The sequence below is a fragment of the Mustela putorius genome, unplaced genomic scaffold (assembly GCF_011764305.1).
Source record: "Mustela putorius furo isolate JIRA1106 unplaced genomic scaffold, ASM1176430v1.1 tig00003845_pilon_pilon_pilon, whole genome shotgun sequence".
NCBI classification, from domain to species: Eukaryota; Metazoa; Chordata; class Mammalia; order Carnivora; family Mustelidae; genus Mustela; species Mustela putorius.
In genome coordinates this window covers 29,765,464-29,782,263 of record NW_025421998.1, presented here as the reverse complement: position 1 = coordinate 29,782,263, position 16,800 = coordinate 29,765,464, and the positions used below count along the sequence as shown (strand labels likewise).

Here is a 16,800-nt window from a genome sequence, read left to right as displayed (position 1 = left end):
AGTCTGTTCTCATTTTGCATAATTCTTTCTCTCTTTTGTTTAGCTTTATTACTTTCCATTACATTGTCTTCTAGGTCACTAAATCATCCCTCTGCTTCTTTCGGCCTCCTGTTCATTATATCAAGAGTGTTTCTAATCTCATTTATTGTATTCTTAATCTCTGATGAATTCTTTTAAACTCTTTTATTTCGTGGTAAGGATTTCACTGATGTCTTCTATTCTTTTCTCAAGCCCAGTGAGTATCCTTATCATTGCCACTTTCTTCCTTTTTGGGGGGAAATGGGTGCTATTTATTCTTGACAAATATTCCACATCCATTATCCTCTCCAGTCAGAAATTCTTTGAAATTCTGCCCATGGCCTTTGTGAGTCAGATGATGGAGTCATTGGACTCCCCCATCCATCAAATGGTCCCAAAGATAGTGTTTGTTTTAACCTGGCTATTAAAACTGCCTGTCACCTTGTCAACCTCAGACACATCTATCTGGATGACCTGTAGTCCTTGGTGACCATGATATGGTTGTTGGCAGTGCATTTTCAGGCAGGTATTGGTCCATGAACTCACAGCCAATGACCTGCATATAGAATATTGCCACCACCACTGGTGCAAGTGCAGAAAAGCCATTTTACATTTTGACTAATAGTGTATTAGTCTTTCAGTTCCTCTATATCCTTGCCAACACTTCAGTTATTTCTTCTTCTTCTTCTTCTTTTTTTTTTTAAATTAAGCCATTATAATAGTGATCTAGTGACACTGGTTTTGCTTTATGCTTCCTTTCTGATCAATGATTTTGAACACTTTGTCATATATTTATTGGAAATCTATACCTTCTTTGAAGAGGCTATTTAAGTGTTTTTAGTTTTTTGTTTGTTTTGTTTTGCTTTCTTATTATTGACTTTTGAGACCTCTCTGTGGATTCTACCTACAAGTCTTTCAACAGATACAGGATTTGCAAAAATATTCTCTGAGTCTGTAATATGTGTTTATGTATTTCTACTCTCCTAATGTGACTTTTGAAAAGCAGAAGTTTTTACTTTTCACAAAGTCCAGTTTATCAAATTCTTTTCTATGGAATATGCTTTTGTTGTTATATCTAAGAAATATTCATCTAACCTAGTGTCACAAAGATTTTTCTTAAGACTTCTTCAGGAAATTTCATAGTTTGAGGATTTTAGTTTTGATGTATGATCCAATATGAATTAATTTTTGCATGTAGCATAAAAATTTATTAAAGCTTTTTTTAAATATAAGGATATCATAATCTTAGTAACATCTGTCAAAAAGACTATTCAGTCTCTCCTGAATATACTTTGCATATTTGTAAAATCAGTTATCAGTGTACATGGAAGTCTAATCCTGTACTATTTAATTCTATAAATTTTTCATTCACCTTGACTCCAATTCCATACTTTCTTGATAATTCCAGCTTTAAAATTAGTCTTGAGAGTAGGTTGTCTTTATTCTTGTTTTTTGAACCTTTGGTTAATCCAGTTCTTTGTATTTCTATTTGACTTTTAAAACTACCTTGTTAATTCCAGGGTAGGGGGGATCCTGTTTGATCTTTGTTTGGGAATGCATTATGTCTATAGTTTGAGAAATTTTCATCTTAAATATATTGATAGTCAATATGGAAAATTACACTCTACCTTCTTCAGTGTCAAACCAACATTACTTTGAATAATTTGTTTTAATAGCAATAATGACAAAAATAATGTAGTTTCCTCACTAATAAATATGATTCTGTCTACATAACATTGGGAATTTAGGTTTTAGTGTTAGAAGATGGGTAGGACCCAAAATGTCAATGCTCACTCAACTATGGTTTATTTTAGGAAAAAGATACAAGATAGAATAAAGAATATACGTCTTGACCAATGATTATATCATGGATTCAAGTTTTCATTTTTCTTGCTTTCTGAGAACCATAATTGTTATGTTTTCTCTCTCTTGTCTGATCAGAAACCACAAAGTAGTCTTTTTGTTTTGTTTTGTTTTGTTATGTTAGTCACCATACAGTACATCATTAGTTGTTGATGTAGTGTTCCATGATTCATTGTTTGTGTATAACACCCAGTGCTCCATGTAATACATGTCTTCCTTAATACCCATCACTGGGTTCACCCATCCTTCCTCCCCTCTCACCTCTAAAAGCCTCATTTTGATTCCTGGAGTTCATAATTTCTCATGGTTCATCCCCTCTCTGATTCCCCTCCCTTTTCTCCCTTTCATTTCCTTCTCTTAATGCCCCCCTTATGTTCCATAAATAAGTGAAACCACATGGTAATTGTCTTTCTCCATTTGACTTATTTCACTTAGTATAATCTCCTCCAGTTTCATCCATGTTGATGCAAATATTGGGTATTCATCCTTTCTGATGGCTGAGTAATATTCCATTGTACATACGGACCTCATCTTTTTTTATCCATTCATCTGCTAGAAGGTAGTCTTATAACAGTAGAACCAGGAAGCTTGAAATAGAATCTTAGCTGGAGTTTCTTATGCCTTTCTAGCAATGTAGGCATATTTCTTGCTATGTAAAAAGTGCCATAGCAGAGCCCTCCAGGATTTTCAGAAAGTATAAAATTATCAATCTAATGGTTGTTAATAATCACTGCTGCCAAGCTTGAACAAACCATCCCAAAATTCAGTATGGGGCCCATTTTAATAATCAGTGCATTTCGTAATTTAAGCAGGTGCCAGTGCCCTTTACATAATTCAGAAAAGCTGCTCAGGTAAATTTCAGGCACACAGAATTAACTCCTCATGAACCTCCTGACCCCTGGAAAAATCCACAAGCATTTCTCTGTTGTACAACCTTTTTCTTTGTTAGTAATCAAAACTAATATAATTTATAGTCATATATTTATTTAATAAGTTTGAAGGTTTTCTTTTAAATTTTTGATTCTCTAAAAGCAGAACATGAGATAAGGAGTTGAGTGTGATTTTTGGGGAGAGGATGATGCCCAGAAAGGAGATATAATAGAATAAAGGGAGCAATTCACAGGATAAAGAAAATTCTGTATCAAGATACATTATTTATTTCATATTAGCAAACTATAGATGCTCAACTCTACTAGGAGTCCTTGGTAATTATTCAAAATGCAGGCTAGAATTGACTTCCTTATAGAGAGAAAGACTATTTATCTATCAGCTGCTTTTTTCCACCTGCAGGAGATTGCCTCCAGAGGCTTCAACCACCAACCCCAATCTTTTTAACAGCATGTGCTCAGAGGCCAATATAATTATAGTGCAATTGGAAAAGGCACTGAGGAAAAAATGTTGCAAGATGCTAAGTGTAGGAATTGGGAGTATCAGCACCAGGTAAGTTGGGTCTCATCAGGTCTGACTACTACAACCTGCATTAACTGACACTAATATCAGAGGCAAGCTAAGGAGATGCATCATAGAATACAAGAGATGTGTGTATACTCATTTATTTGTTTATTGTCTTTTTTTATCTGCTAGACAGTAAGCCACACAATTTGTATGTGATTAAGAGCTTTGACTGTTTTATATACAATGTTCTCTTGGCCTAGAACCTAGTGTGTAGTCAACACTTCACTGGTATTTTTCAGAAGAAAGGAGGAGAGGAAGAAAAGGAAAGACAGAATGCTAGCACAAATCCAGTTTCCACAAAAAGGTATATATGAGAAATGGAGGGTATTGGGGTTGCACTAGTAGGTACAAAGGTTGCAGAGTTAGAAATCATAGTAGAATGAAAAAGCAATGTACAATAATCTCCATTAAGATTCCCAAGTTTAGGGGTGCCTGGGTGGCTCAATCAGTTAAGCCTCTGCTTTCTGCTCAGGCCATGATCCCAGGGTCCTGGGATCCAGACCTGCATCCAGCTCCCTGCTCAACAAGGAGTCTGCTTCTTTCTCTCCTTCTCCTTCTGTGTGTGTGTGTGTGTGTGTGTGTATGCTCTCTCTCTCTCTTACACACGCACACTCTCTCAAATAAATAAATAAAATCTAAAAAAAAAAAAAAAAGCAATCCCCAAGTTTAAGTCATTTACTTTACAATTTTGGTTCCAAGTTTACTCCAGAAACTTAATTATTATAATTTTAATATCAATTAGCAGTATATTTCAAAATGAAACTATCACTTCTATTCATTCCTCTGGCACTTTTCTAGAGCTGAGATCACTTGAATTAAAATCAGAGTCCACTCTTTCCTTTTATTTTTAGGACACTCACTGAAATCTTTTCTGACAACTGTCAGATTTCCTACTGCTTTGTCAAGGAGAGTGATAGGTAGGCTTACAGCCCTTAGGAATGTATATATCAAGTCAGAAATCAACCCTATATTGATTCAAAATACACAACATAAACAGTCGGTTCTGTATTCCCACAGAAGTGTTTTTATATATTCATTTACTTTGGTGTTTAAACACCCTTCATACCTAATAGATTAATGACTGAAAGCTTTTCAAAAATTGGAATCATTTACAATGATTTGAATGAAAAGAAGTTGCTATGTTTTCATTAGATCTGTTTCTGTTTGCTTAGAGGTAAATAGTAGGGTTTTTATTTTTACTTTCTTCTTTTAACAGTCTCATTGTAGATTTTGAGCTCGTATTTAGAACCTTTTGGAAATGGCTGAAACTAAACAAACAGAAGAGCAAAGAAAATGCTACTTTTACATAGCTCTATTGTTCCTCAGATTTCATTTCTATTTGCTGAGCATTTTATGAAAAATAAGAAAAGTAAATGATGACAATTTAATAATAACTGATAAAGGTTGGTAGGATATTAAAATTAAATTAGTCACAGATAGCAGTCAAGACAAGAATTAGACTTCAACAAACTACTGTTAATGTGAATTTTCCAGGTAGTCCTTATTTAAAGGAGAAAGTGTATTTTATAATATATATAAAATTTAAGCATATAAGATCCTAACATGAGAAACTTTTTCAAATAGTATATTAAAGTACCAATTAAAAATATTTAAATATTGCAAAACCTAAGTAATTTGGTAAAAATTGAATGCTGGAATACCCTTAAGTGAATGAATGAATATGGATGGATGAAGGAATGAATGAAGAATTAGTGAATATATACTCAAGAAAATAAATACTGTTTTGTTGTTTTCAAATATCTAAAATAATTACTCTCCCCCGCAAAATAGAGAAATGATTGCCCCCCAAAATCCTATCTTAATGAGTGGGTGAAATTCATTTTTTAAAACCTGTCTATTTTGAAATAAATGTAGACTAACAGAACAGTTGCAGAAATAGTATACAGAATTCCCTCACAGCCTTCATTCACTTTGCTCTAATTTTAATATTCCCATTGTTGAAACTAAGAAATTAGTTATTAACTGAATTATATAATTTATTCATATTTCACCATTATATTCATTAATATCATTTTTTCCGGTCTGAGATCCAAGTCAGTAGTAACATTTAAGTTGTCATTGATTTTTTTCACTCTCCAATCTGTGACAGATTTTCAGTTTTCCCTTGTTTACCTCGACCATTTTGAAAGATATTAATTTAGAATTTTATAGACTCTCTCATTTTGTAGAGTCTGTTTTGTTTTGATTTATTTTGTTTTTACAATACAGTTGAAGTTATGAATTTTGGGGGAAGAATACCACAATACTATTTGCTATCTAGGCATAGTCAGACCAGTAAATGGGGTAGGAGATGAGCTTCAATCTCTGACGATAAGAATTCCATAATAAATTACTGATTTAACAAGGCAGAAGTCGTGAGCATGATCAAAAAAGAAGATCTGCACACTGACCCTTGTGATTACAGAGTAATTACAGTGGTGTTTTGTTGGGAATACCTAATCTATCAACATGTCAAGTTGCTGCACCAAAAGGCATATCATTAGTTTCTAATTCTTCCAGATATTTCAGAGCTACCCTGAAATTTGAAGCAATATGCCCTGACAAGCTAAGTAATTGCCTACATTAGTGATAACACATTTTTCTTTTGGGTAAAGTCCTAGTTTACAAAAAAACAAAAACAAAAACAAAACAAATTGAAATTATGAACTTCAGCCCTAAAATATGTATTTTTTCTTGAAAATTAAAAATGTGCAAATATATTAAGATTATAGTATAACACTAAACCCTTTTTATATAATGTGCTACAAATAAAAATGAATATAGTATTCTGATAAAATCAATAATAATAATAAACACAATAATAGCAACAAGAATGAAAATAAATTACAAAATAATTCCACTTGAAGTCCACTTTCATATAACATCAAAAGGAAAGGGGTTTATTTAGTTGTACCTTGCATGAAAAAACCCTGTTATATCATATGTGCTCAATAAGTGCTTATTAATCTATTATATATCCCTATCACTAAGATTTGATCTGATATAATATTTTCTCTTTAAAAGAAACTTCTACTATTAGAAGCTCATTTCATATTATGAAGTAAGAAAAAGGGAAGTACATCTGGATTATATGCTTATTGTGAAAAAACTGTAAAAAATCTCTAAGATAATTTTGAAAGGACAAAGGGTAAGCTAATAGGGCCTGCCACTATTCAAGCTGTTATAATTTGGCCCAATACTGAAAAATAATTATAACTTTTTAAAAAAGATTTTATTTATTTATGAGAGAGAGAGAGAGATTGAGAGCGTACCCATGCACACACACAAGCAGGGGGAGCAATAGGCAGAGGAAGAGGGAGAAGCAAGCTCTCTGAGGAGCAGGGTACCTGACTCAGGACCCTGGGATCATGACCTGAGCCAGAGGCAGATGCTTACCCCACTGAGCCACCCAGGTTGTTGGGCTCAGGTCCAAAATAATTATAACTTATTCATGTAAGTTAAGAGTACAAAAATGTCATAAGAACAAGTTGATAATCAAATAATGAAAATAAACATAAAAAGCACCAAAAATGGTCTTAATTAAACTTTAACCATATTAAGAAAGAAGACAGAATTTTTTAAAATTTTTCTTTCAAGATTTTATTTATTTGACAGAGACAGAAAGAGCATAGGCAGGGGGAGCAGCAGGCTGAGGGAGATGGAGAAGTAGGATCCCTACAGAGCAAGGAGCCGTATGTGGGACTCAAACCCAGGACCCTGGGATCATGACTTGAGCCAAAGGCACATACTTAAATCTTGACTGAGCCACACAGCCTTCTCTTAAGACAGAATTACGTTATGATTATATGTATATACTATAATGCATAGGAATTTGTTTCTTTTATTAATTTTATATCACTTTATATAGCATAAATGCAATTTTTTTCTAAGTACAGAGATTTGTGAAACTATAAATAAACCAACTCAATGAATGATAAGGGGAAGGATGAGAAATAAGCCTGGTTTCCGGTATATGGAATAGAGCAAACTACTGAATTAGCTAAATGTAGCAAGATGGAGATGAAATACACAAAGTTAGCCTCTCGTATTCTAGGAGATAAAACATTTTGAACACTCTGAGACACTGAGTATCTACTCTAAGTAGATATACTGATATAATTAGTAAACCAAGGCCAAGCACCCTCTATATGACTTGGTAAATTTGGGAAGGAAGTGGATTGGAGACCCAGGATGAAATAAATGTTATGAGTTTGAGACCCTTCAGTTACACATTACAAACACTGACATTACAAAAAATAGAATTTCCCTGGAAATTTATGTAAGAATAGCCATCAAACCCTAAATGTAAATTAAGGTGGAAGACTCAAACAACTCTTTATTTCCCATAAGACAAATAAGCTAAAAATCACTCCAGATTTTCCAACTTAGAATCATTAATCAGTGTTTCATTTCTTGAACCTGGATATATAAACATAAGTATTTCTACATGTCAGTAAGATTTATAGCTATGAAGATAAAAAGAAATGTCAATGTGTAAAAACAGTAACACATATAACTAATACATATGTAAACATATGTTAAATATATGTAATATATTAAATATTATAATATAACTTTAATCACACTTTTATAATTTTTTCTAGTGTTGTAATACTTAAGAGGGTTTGGATATATAATATGACTTTTGAAAAAGATTTATTTATTTATTTGGGAGCGAGCAGGAGGGAGGATGGGGCAGAGGGAGAGAATCTTCAAGGAGACTCCCCACTGAGCAGAGACCAACACAAGGCTTGATCTCTTGACACATGAGATCATGACCTGAGCCCAAACCAAATGATGCTCAACTGACTGAGCTACACTCTCATCCTGATATTTCTGATTTTTGAGAAATTTAATTATGTTTTAAATCAATGTTTTCAAAGAATGTTTAACTGATGAACCTTACCCATAAAAGAGGTAGACAAAGAAGAACAAAGTCAAAGCTAGTAGAAAAAAGAAATAATAAAGATTAGAACAAAGGGCACTTGGGTGGCTCAGTTGGTTTGGTGACTGCTTTCAACTCAGGTCATGATCCTGGGGTCCTGAGATCGAGTCCTACAACAGGTTCCCTGCTCAGCAGAGAGTCTGCTTCTCCCTCTGACTCTACCCTCCTTGTTCTCTCTCTCACAAATAAATAAATAAAATCTTAAAAAGATTAGAGCAAAAATAAATGAAATAGAGACTAAAAAACAAAACAAAGAGGAAACAAAAACAATAGAAAGGATTAGTGAAACCAGGAGCAGTTTCTTTGAAAAGATAACATTGATAAACTTTTAGCCAAATTTATCTAGAGAAAAAGGAGGAGTCAAATAAATAAAATCAGAAATGAAGGAGAAACAACTAACCCCACAAAATACAAAGGGTTATAAGAGAATATTATAAAAATTATACAACAACAAATTGGAAACCTTGGAAAATGAATAAATTCCTCAAACCATATAATCTTCCAAAAGTAAATCAGGAAGATACAAGAAATTTGAAGAGACCAATTACTAGTAATGAAATTTAAATCGGTAATAAAAAAATTTCCAACAAACAGAAGTCCAGGACCAGCCAGCTTCTCAGATGAATTCTGCCAAACATTTAAAGAAGAGTTAATACTTATTCTTCTCAAACTATCCCAAGATAATAGGAAAGGAAAGCTGCCAGATTCATTATATGAGGCCATTACCCTGATACCAAAACCAGACAATGACATGACAAAAAAAAGAAAACTACAGGCCAATGTCTTTGATGAACATGGATGCAAAAACTCTCAACAAAGTATTAGCTAACTGAATTCAACAATACTTTAAAAAAAAAATCATTCACCATGATCGAGTGAGATTTACTCCACAGATACAAGAATGGTTTAGTATTCATAACTCTATCAATGTGATATATCCCATTAACAAGAAAAGGGATAAAAACCATATGAGCATTTCAATAGATTAAAAAAATGGTTTGACAAAATTCAACATCTATTCATGATAAAACTCTCCACAAAGTACATTAAGAGATAACATATTTCAACACAATAAAGGTCCAGTTTATATTTTTCCTATTTTTGTGTATAGGATTTTTAAAAAAATTATTTCTTTAAATACAGACTAACTGATAAAATAATGATCTATCCATCCTTTGACCCTGCCTAAAGTTGGTAACCTCCGGAGTTCACTAATTCTTTAATTTTAAACATTGAAATCATTTTTGCTATCTGTTTCTCAGATTCTTCAAAATTTAACAATTGTCTTTATTATACAGATGAAGTCAATGAAATCTGTATTGAGTTAACAATTAGTCCATATTTGCTATAGCTACAGGTATTGGACTCTGGATCATAACCCAAGATGTCTGAGATTCATTGTTGAAAAACTTACACTAAGTAGGCCAACACTATTTTATCCAAAGCAATTACTATAGTGAGATTCATATTGATTTCAATTCTCTAACACTGTATTTGTTTTCAGTCTCAGTAACATTAATGGAGTTCATTGCTTTTAATGATGTGAGGGAAATTAATTAAGCAATTTATGTTAGTCCGACAGAGAAAATAACCTCATTAAGAAAATGCCATAGGGTAAATATGGCAAAATATAAAGTGAAGAAAATCCGAGGATAGAAATGATGATTAAGACACCCTTGAAGACTGACTATAAGCTACACAAAATAATTCCACCATAGCCAAGGAGAAAATAGTATCATATTTTAAATAAATGTATTGTAGGTTGTAAGGTTCATCTATGGTTAATATTTAAGAGTTCTGTAAAGATGGATTAAGAGAAATATTCATTAACAGATAAGAAGACATGTTTGTTAATGGTAGTTAGCAACTGATGTTGAAAAATTTCTTCTTATTTTGGGAAGAAAAAAAGAAAGAAAAAAGGTCAAAGATCATCCTGCTAATACCACCTCATGAAGTACAAAAATAAGGGGCTAAATTACAACACTGGTATAATTTCATACACTTGCTACTACATATTGTCTGTCTTAGAGAATTATCTAGGCCCACTTCTTATCCAGAGAGATTAAGTATTTCATTTAGTTAATCTTGTGTAATATGTTAAGCAATATGCTTATCTGCTCTTCTATACTTTACAATAAACATGTTTATCTATTTATTTGACAGATACTTCAAAATATATTTAAAATGTTTCTTAAATATGATTATGATGATTAAAATAAAACAATAACCTTGCTATTTTGGAATCTCATCCCTAGTGGGCCTAGTTCTACATTCGGTGTGTTAGTTAAAACTTGTGTGCAGTTAAAATCATCCTTTTAATATTTTTAATCAATCAATTAAATCTACACGATTTGTGTTAACCCTTTATAGTAATTTGATGATAATGATACTAACATATATCAGCGCTTACTATGTACTAGAAGTTATCCTAAGACCTTATGTATACTTTATGTGTATTTACTTACTTAATCTTCAATATTACTTAGTAGTTAGTTACCATTATGTTTATTCATATTTTATGAATAATTGTAATTCTTTGGATATAAATGAGAATGTAAATAACTACATGTAATTATATGTATAGTCACAAAGGTCATGTCATGAATATCATTCTTAATCCTAAAAATAATAAAAAAGTTTTATGCTTGGTAGATGACATAAGGATAACTTTTCAAAGCATTACGTCTGTCTCCTAGGGAAAAACAAATTGTGAGTAGCCCTCTATACAAATTGTCTTAATGGCCCAGGGAGAGTGGTAATGGGTACTAGAGAGGAAATCAACATGGAAAAGTGTGGAGATTCAAGATATTAGGACATACTGATGTACTGCATATGTGGTGTTTGTGTACTTACATGTGTTACCTACCTAGGAACTTTGTTAGGATGGAAAAAAAATGAAAAAAAAATGGCTGTATGAAGGACATTCCTCAAAAACACTTAAAGTAAATGAACAGATTACTGCAGCTTGGGGCAGAAGTTTACAGTTGAGGCAAACAATAAACATGCCCTAAGTCTTAGAGGATAAAATTGAGAGAGAGTCCTTTGGTTAATTTGGATATTGAAGACATTGTGTATACCAGGGAATTTAGAAATCCATGCATATGTCTAGGTCAAGATGCATACACTCAGAAAGACCTGAGAAGTCCTTAAGCTTTCACTTCTGAAACCTTAGGCTCAATGAAAGCAATGAGCCTGAGGCAGTTTTATGGGCCTAGCTAAGCATAGAAGGAGTGTCCCAACTCAGGGCCAATTTACAAATACTGAGAGTATTTTTCTCATTTTCTTTCTCTTTCTTTCTCTTTCATTTTCTATTTTCTTTTGACTCCATTTGTCAAAAGGAGTGTCTATCAAAACACTAGCTGACCACAAGCTACAGGAACACGGACAGCAACCAGTGACATTCCTGACCATTAGTCAGTAATGGTTGTACCAATTTACATCTCACTAACAGTGAAAAAAGGTTCACTTTCTTCACATAATCACCAGCACTTGTCATTTCTTGTTTATACACATACACACACACACACACACTCCATTCTCACTTGTGTGAGGTAAAAATCTCTTTGTGATTTTGATTTGTATTTCCCTGATGATTAATGATGTTGAGCATTTTTCATGCGTCTGCTGGCTACCAATATGTTTTCCTTAGAAAAATGTCTATTTGGGTTTTCTACTCATTTTTAATCAGATTTTTTTTGAGTTTTGATTATTTCTTTGTTGATTGCAGAAGTTCTGTTCTGGCCTTGACCTTGATTTCTTAGAAATGTCTCTAGTGTTTCTTCATAAAGGGAGATTGGTTTTGGGCTCAGTATTTACCAATATTTTAACTTAATTTAAATCTAACTTAATTTAATTTGCTTTTCCGCAAGGACTGAGATGAGTCTCAGGGACATAGCAAAGTCTTAGGGTTAGAAACTGGGAGAGACCAGTAGCACAGACTTAAGTTAGGCCCGTGATCTGCACTGACTGCTCATCATAGCTATAGCTATAGCTATAGCTTTTATAGGTTAAAAGTCACATTATGAGGCACCAAAAAAAAATATATATGGATATCTATCTCTATATAGATATAGATATATATATCTCTATATATCTATATCTATATATTTTTCTATATATCTGATACTTTGCTTCCTTTGCCACGTTGAGAACTTCTCATATTCCATATTAAACCTACTCTGGCCCTGACTCTTCAAGGTGATGGTTGTGCTAATCTCTAAAAAAACTTAATATCCAGAAGATTGTCAGTGACAAAATATAATCTTTTCCTTTATAGCTGTTCTGCATGTGATTGATATTCATCATCTCCCTCCTCTCCTAGTCATTCCATGTTCAATGATAGCAAAAAAACAAAAACAAAAACAAAAACAAAAAACCTAAAATATCAAGACTGTATAATACAAACCAGCAAAAGATAGGGACTGATCATGTATAATGGATCCTTAAAGCAGTTAAAAGCATTTTTTTTTTTTTCAGCAGAAACCATGGAGGCTAGAGGTAGTGGGGTCATACATGAAATCCTGAAAGAATAAAAATTATCAACCAAGAATTGTATGTCTTGCAAACATTCTCCATTCAATCAGAATTGGAGAAATTAAGACATTTTCAGGTAAACAAATGTTGAATGAGTTTGACACCAGTAGAACTGTTTATAAGAAATGCTTAAGGGACTCTTCAGGAATAAATGAAAGAATACTAGGGAGTAACTTGAAGGCAAATGAATAAATAAAGAAGTCCAGTAAAAGTTACTGAATAAGTAGATTCAAAAGGTAGTATTATTACATTTTTGGTTTATAATCCCTCTTTTTTCCCCCCACGTATTAAAAAAAAACATAAATGCACCAAATGGTATTTATAAATCTATATTAGTGGGCACACAATGCATAAAGGTGGAATTTTTGACAACACAAAGAGGGAAGGAAGGAGCTATATATATGACCAAGGTTTGTGTATACTATGAAGCTAACATGGTATCAATTCAAAGTAGATTGTTATAAACTTAAGAAATCAAATGTAATCCCCAAGGCAACCACTGAAAAAATAGCCAAAAATCTACAAAAACTAAAATCAGAAAGTAATTGAAATAATACATTACAAAAACAATACATTTGGAAGGCCAAAATAGAACTGAGGACCAAAGAAACAGAAAAATAACAAAATGGCATAAGATTTTTTTCACTTATAATTACTTTAAATAATTTATAATTACTGGGGCACCTGGGTGGCTCAGTGGGTTAAGCCGCTGCCTTCGGCTCAGGTCATGATCTCAGGGTCCTGGGATCGAGTCCCACATCGGGCTCTCTGCTCAGCGGGGAGCCTGCTTCCTCCTCTCTCTCTCTGCCTACTTGTAGTCTCCCTCTGTCAAATAAATAAATAAAATCTTTAAAAAAAATAATAATTTATAATTACTTTAATTTCTCTTATTAAAAGGAAAATGTCAGCAGTATGGATTTAAATCAAAATTTTTAAAAGTAAAAAATAAAGGGCAATGATCCAACTCTATGCTATCTATAAAGTGACTGACTTAAATCCAAAGATACAAATAAGTTCAAAATGACAGGATGGATGGATGAAGATATTCTATGCAAATGATAACCAAAAGAGAGCTGAGTGGCACACTAATATCAGACAAATAGATTTTAAAGTAAAAACCTAAAAACCTTTATAAGAAACAATGAAGGAAATATATATATATATATGTATATATATATATATATATTTGGTATTGATTGAAAATTGAAATATATATATATATGGTATTGATTCTGTTTTTCAGAGAAATCTAAGACAATAATGTTTTATATTTTGCTGTTTTTTTTTCTTCATTCTACTAATGTTGTATATTACATTGGTTGAGGTTTCTGTGTTGAACCACTCTTGCATTCCTCAGATAAATCTCACTAGATCAAGATACACAATTCTTGATCACTAGATCAAGAATCTCACTAGATCAAGATACACAATTGTATAACAATTGTAATTTTGGTTTGTTAGCATTTTGTTGAGAATTTTTGTAACTATGTTAACCAGTATATATATATATATATATATATATATATATATATATATATATAGTATTGTATATATGGTATTGTATTGACTCACATGGTTATGGTTACCAGGAAGTCCCATAGCCTGCCATCAAGCATCAAGCTGGGGAACAAGGGGAAGGCAGTGGTATAACAGTCTGAATCTGAAGGCCTAAGAATTGGGTGATGATGCACAGCCAAACATATAAACAGCAGTGTGACCCGTCTGAGTTTGAATACCCAGGAATTAGGAGTGTCAATGTCTGAAGACAGGACAAGATGGAAAGCTCAGCTGAAGAATGAATGAATTCATCCTTCCCTTCACCCTTTTTTTTCTATCAGGACTTCAAAAGATTGGAAAATACCCACCCACATTATTGAAGGTGATATTCTTTACTTAGTTCATTGATTCAGATGCTAATTTCTTCCAGAGACACAGTGCCAGACACATCCAGAAAGAGTGTTTACCTCTTATCTGTGTGTTGTTCAGCCCAATCAATGTAACACACAAAAAATTAACCATCACACGAATGATCTCAATTGACTCAGAAAAGTCATTTGAAAAATCCAATATGCATTCATAATAAAAACATTCAACAAAGTTGGAAAAGAAGGATAATTCTTCCTTGATAAAGTGCATTTATGGAAAGTGTATATCTACTATTTTTCCGTTAAAAACTGAAAGCTTCATTTAGATCAGGAAAAAGGTAAGAATGTGCCCTCTCACCACTTCAATTCACCATTGTCCTGGTAGTTCTAGTCAGGGCAATTCAGCAGGAAGAAGAAATAAAAGACATCAAAATCAGAAAGGAGAAAGTAAAGCCCAATGCAACTAACATAATTTGATATATATTAAATCCTAAGGATCTGCAAAAAGACCTATTAGAGCTAATAAGAAAATTCAGCAAAGTATAAGAAACATGATCAACACACAAATATTAGTTGTACTTTTGTACACTAGCTATGGACAATTCAAAAAGGAAATTAATAAAATAATTCTATTGATAATAACATCTACACTTGATCTTAGCCAAAAGGCTGAGAAGTGATTATTTATAATAACATCTAAAACACTAAAATACCTAGGACTAAACTTAACCAGGTTATTGAATGATTCATACACTTAAAATAGCAAAATATTACTGAAAAACATTAAAGTCAGTCTAAGTAAACAAAAGACATGGATCAGAATACTTGGTATTCTTTTTTTTTTAAATTTATTTGACAAAGAGAGAGAGAGAGATCACAAGTAGACAGAGAGAGAGAGGGGGGAAGCAGGCTCCCCGCTGAGCAGAAAGCCCCATGCGGGGCTCAATCCCAGGACCCTGAGATCATGACCTGAGCCGAAGGCAGAGGCTTAACCCACTGAGCCACCCAGGCGCCCCAGAATACTTGGTATTCTTAAAGTAGCAATAGTACCGAAAGATTTCTACAAATGCAGTGATATGAATCTCTATTAAATTTTCAGTAATTTATTTTTTCAGAAATGGAAAGGCTAATTCTCAAATTTACATGGAATTTACAGATAGCTCCTAAAATGACATATCTAGAAAAGAAAAAAAAAGTGGGAGAACTCGGTCTTTCAGATTTCAAAGTTTACTACAAAGCTACAGTTACCAGAAGCATGTGTTATTGGCATAAAATAGATATAAAGACCAATTGAATAGAACTGGGAGTCCAGAAATAAATCCATACATTTATGGCCAATTCAACAATGGTTCCAAAACCATTCAAATGGTTAAAAATAATCTTCCAACAAATTGTGCAGGAACAATCAAATATCCAAAGAAGAATGAAGTTGGACCCCTGTGTCACAACATATACCACATTTAACTCAAAATGGATCATAGACCTAAATGTATCAGGTAAGACTGTAAAATTCTTAGAAGAAAAAATGAGAAAACCTTCATGACCTGAGGTTTGGCAAGAGATTCTTAGATATGACACCAACTGTTCAAGCTTAACACATATAAGCTCTTTTTTTTAGGGGAATGATGAAACTATTCTCAAAGTTGACATAGATCATAACTACATAACACTGTGAATATATTAAATGCCACTAAACTTTACACATTGAGATGGATACATTTATGTTAAATAAATTTTACCTCAATACAAAAAAAAAAAAAGTAGTCAATCCAGTCTGGGTCATAGGAATAGAATAGGAAATGCTTTATTTAGAAGATACAGTCTTAAGCTGAACCCCCCAAAATGAGTTGTGTATTAAAGCATAGGAGATGGGAAGAGAAAGTGTAAATGGGAGGATGATAGCCTAAAGGATTTCCAGTCAAGAGGTCATGAAAAAATATACAGAGGTCAGAATCAACATGCAGTGAAAGAAAACGGCAAATCAATCTTAGGGCAAAATACACAATTGCAAAAAGACCCAAAAGACTTCTTCACATGCAAAAGAGCCTGGATCTACCTTTAATATTTAGAAGTCATTGAGTCATTGGTATAAGGAAAAAACATGGTCAAATTTGTCTGTCA

The 16,800-nt window shown here is 32.9% G+C and overlaps 2 pseudogenes; both read right to left on the bottom strand.

The window, feature by feature from the left end:
- Positions 1-330: 330 nt before the first annotated feature.
- Positions 331-580, bottom strand: LOC123394884 (annotated as a pseudogene).
- Positions 581-15,266: 14,686 nt separating this feature from the next.
- Positions 15,267-15,360, bottom strand: LOC123387140 (annotated as a pseudogene).
- Positions 15,361-16,800: the final 1,440 nt, after the last annotated feature.